A 4,551-nucleotide genomic window follows, 5' to 3' on the forward strand; every position below is an offset into this window, starting at 1 on the left:
GACGATTATAAGCATGCCAAGTTCTCATCCAAGTCATACGGCTTATCCTACACACAAGCTTCTACGACTCCAACACCATCTACCAAGCCTTCTACAACCAACATCGACAAGTCGAGTTCCAAGAAAACTTCGACTACTCCAAGTCATCCTACTACAAGCAACTTCAAGCCAAGAGCTTCATCATCATCAACCCCCACCGATGAGACCATTAAGACAAGTTCCTTCAAATGCTTCACATGCGGAGGCCGAGTCCACAAATCCTACGAGTGCACGAACAAGCGGAACATGATCCTCAACGACGACGATACGTATGACTCAATGAGTGAAGGAGAAATGGAAGCCCTTGAGCAAGTGGCCATACACCGGCAAGTGAACAAAGAAGACACGGAACAAGTCTTTTGTAATGAAGATTCAAGTCCCGCTCTCGTTGTCTCTAAGGTCTTGACTCTTCAACATCACCAAGAAGAAGACCAACGATGCCACATCTTTCATACCAAGGCCGACATCAATGGAAGATCTGTCAAGGTCATCATCGATGGATGGAGTTGTCATAACCTCGCAAGTGAAGAACTTTGCTCCAAGCTCCAATTGCCCAAGAAGAAGCACCCACATCCCTAAAAAGTGCAATGGCTTAGCGACTCCGGCACTATCCAAGTCGAGCGTAGAGTACAAGTCTCCTTCAAAATTGGTGCCTACGAAGACACTTTGGAGTGTGAGGTCGTTCCAATGACCGTTTGCCACCTTCTTCCTAGACGCCCATGGAAATTTGATAGAGGTGTCATCCACAACGGCCGAACGAATCACTATATCTTCAAGATGAAGGGAAAGGAGTACGTACTTCGCCCCATGTCTCCAAGCCAAGTGATCGCCGACAAGCAGGCCACCCATCATGGAGAAAATAGTGAGAGAGCAAGCCACCAAAAAGAGAGTGAGCGCCACAAGCCCAAATCAAGCGCCTCCACGATGAGAGAAAAGAAGAACTTAGTCCTATTTGCCACCAAAAGTGAGATAAGGGGAGTGTGTGAGAACCCATCTAGTGTCCTACACTATGTCCTTTTGTGCAAGGACAATGCACCAAACGCTAACACCTCTCACGCTCTACCTTTAGTGTTGTCTTCTTTTTTGTAGGAATTTCAAGATGTTTTCCCCGACGAGCTACCTCCGGGACTACCTCCACTATGAGGCATCGAGCACCGCATCGACCTCATCCCCAGAGCACCTCTTCCGAACAAAGCTCCCTACCGCGTCAACCCCAAAGAAACCAAAGAAATACAAAGGCAAGTAAAACATCTCATAGACCATGGACATGTGCGTGAAAGTTTGAGTCCTTGTGCCGTTCCGGTCACTACTACGAAAAGAGCTATAGATGATATGGCCACTAATGGCGCACCAGACATGTGGTGCGCCATTAGTATATACTAATGGCGCACCATGTGTAGGTGCGCCATTAGTGTCCAAATACTAATGGCTCACCACATCCACGGTGCGCCATTAGTAACAATTTTTTTTTCATTTTTTTTCAAAACTAGTAATGGCGCACCAGTGGATAGTGCGCCATTACTAGTTAAACTAGTAATGGCGCACCACATCCACGGTGCGCCACTGGTAAATTTTTTTCAAATTTTTTTATTTATTTTTTCAAAACTAGTAATGGCGCACCAGTGGATAGTGTGCCATTACTAGTTAAAACTAGTAATGGCGCACTGTCAACTGGTGCGCCATTACTAAGTTTTTTTCAAAAAAAATTTAGAATTTGTTTTTTTCAAAACTAGTAATGGCGCACCGTGGGTGTGCTGTGCCATTACTAGTTTAACTAGTAATGGCGCACCACTCCCACGGTGCCATTACTAACTTGGCCCAAAACTTCCACCGAATGCACCCCCCCTGGACCGCCTTTTCAGTTTAAAAAAATAAAAAAAATGATGGAAATGTCAAAAAAATAAAAGAAAATAAGTTTCCCATGTGATATGTGGCCTAGTTGTTGGGAAAAGTTACAAATATGAATTTCGACTTTATTTGCAAAATCTCTCTGGAATTTGTAAAATGGGCATAACTTTTGCATACGAACTCGGATTAAAAAGTTTTCTATATGAAAAATCATCTACTCAAAAAGTTACATCCAAAACTAACAGAAAAAAAGTTACAGGGCTTTTAAGATCTGGAGGCAAAAAAATCCAAAAAAATTCAAACTTACTAGTGGCGCACCGTATGCTAGGTGCACCACTAGTAACAAAAAAATTGAATTATTTTTCAAAATATGATACATAATATGACCGGGAAGTTTGAAATATTTTTTTAAAATTTCATCATACTCATGAACTAAGTCCTAGACATCAGCAAGGTTTAATAGGATTGATATGATAAATATATCAACAAGTGCCTGTGAAGTGAGGTGGTGCTGGGGTTGGATAGAACTACGAAGTTAAGCATGCTCGGGCTAGAGTAGTGTGAGGATGGGTGACCTTCCGGAAAGTTTGACCACAGAGTGTGATTTGACCTGAGATATAAGCATATTGACCCGAGATTAAGCCATAGTGACCCGAGATTAAGAAAAAAAATAAAAAAAATTGAATTTTTTTGAAATAAATTTGAAAAAAAAGTTTAAAAAAAATTGAAAAAAATTTCTACTAATGGCGCACTCCTGCGTGGTGCGCCATTAGTATACCAGATACTAATGGCGCACCATGGGCTATACTAATGGCGCACCGTGGGCTATACTAATGGCGCACCTGTGGTGCGCCATTAGTATACCAGATACTAATGGCGCACCGGTGGTGTGCCATTAGTAAAAAATCTAATGGCGTGGTGCTAGTGGCGCACCTGTAGTGCGCCATTAGTAGCAAAAACAGGTGCGCCACTAGCAGCCCTTTTTCTAGTAGTGGGTCATTCTTGTGCCAAAACGAGACGGTAGCTTTCGCATGTGCTCCGATTGTAGACCTATCAATGCTATCACCGTTCGCCATAGTGACCCGAGATTAAGAAAAAAAATAAAAAAAATTGAATTTTTTTGAAATAAATTTGAAAAAAAAGTTTAAAAAAAATTGAAAAAAATTGCTACTAATGGCGCACTCCTGCGTGGTGCGCCATTAGTATACCAGATACTAATGGCGCACCATGGGCTATACTAATGGCGCACCGTGGGCTATACTAATGGCGCACCGGTGGTGTGCCATTAGTAAAAAATCTAATGGCGTGGTGCTAGTGGCGCACCTGTAGTGCGCCATTAGTAGCAAAAACAGGTGCGCCACTAGCAGCCCTTTTTCTAGTAGTGGGTCATTCTTGTGCCAAAACGAGACGGTAGCTTTCGCATGTGCTCCGATTGTAGACCTATCAATGCTATCACCGTTCGCTATAGGTATCCCATTCCACGCCTTGATGATATGCTTGATGAACTTAGTGGTGCCACTATATTCTCCAAAATTGATCTTAAAAGTGGTTACTATCAAATCCGCATACACGAGGGTGCTGAATGGAAAACCGTTTTCAAAACCAAGTTTGGGTTGTATGAGTGGTTAGCTATGCCTATGGGTCTATCGGAAGCACCGGGTACTTTTATGTGTCTTCCGAATCATGTCTTTCGCCCTTACATTGGTGTGTTTGTTGTGGTCTACTTCGATGATATCCTTATTTATAGAAAATCTCTTCAAGATCATGTCACCCATGTTCGAACCGTTTTGCAAACTCTTCGAAACGAGCATCTCTTTGCTAACATGGAAAAGTGCATTTTCGGCGTTGATAAGCTCGTTTTCTTGGGTTTTGTTGTATCTTCTAAGGGTGTTCATGTAGATAAGTCCAAGATCAATGCTATTAAGACTTGGCCCCAACCAACCAACTTGCAACAAGTGCGAAGTTTTCTTGGCCTTGCGGGTTTCTATCGTCGCTTTGTGAAAGATTTTAGCACCATTGCTTCGCCTTTGCATGCTTTGAGCAAGAAAAATGCGCCTTTTGTTTGGGTACCATCCCAAGATACCGCTTTCAATGAGCTTAAGAATTTGCTTACTCATTCTCTTGTGCTTGCTTTACCAAACTTTGACAAATCCTTTGAGATTCATTGTGATGCTAGTGGTAATGGCATAGGAGGTGTGTTAACGTAAGAGAAGCGCCCCATAGCTTACTTTAGTGAGAAACTATCCGGAGCGCAACTCAATTACCCCATCTATGACAAAGAGCTATATGCTTTAGTGCGAGTTTTGCATGAATGGGAACACTATCTTCGCCCTCATGAATTCATCATTCACACCGATCATGAAACGCTCAAGTACCTTAAGGGTCAAACCAAGTTGAACAAGCGTCATGCTAAATGGAGTGAATTTATTGAGTCTTTTCCTTATGTCATCAAGTACATTAAAGGTAAGGAAAATATTGTGGCGGACACTCTTTCCCACATATGCATGCTTGTTACTCAACTTGAATTGGATGTCATTGGCTTTGAGCATATAAAAGACTTGTATGAGCATGATCCTACTTTTGCTATTCCTCATGCCAAATGTTTGAAGCATACCTTTTGGGAAAGATATTACATCAAAGATGGATATTTATGAGAGCTAACAA

The sequence above is a fragment of the Triticum urartu genome, chromosome 4, assembly GCF_003073215.2.
Source record: "Triticum urartu cultivar G1812 chromosome 4, Tu2.1, whole genome shotgun sequence".
Lineage (NCBI taxonomy): Eukaryota > Viridiplantae > Streptophyta > Magnoliopsida > Poales > Poaceae > Triticum > Triticum urartu.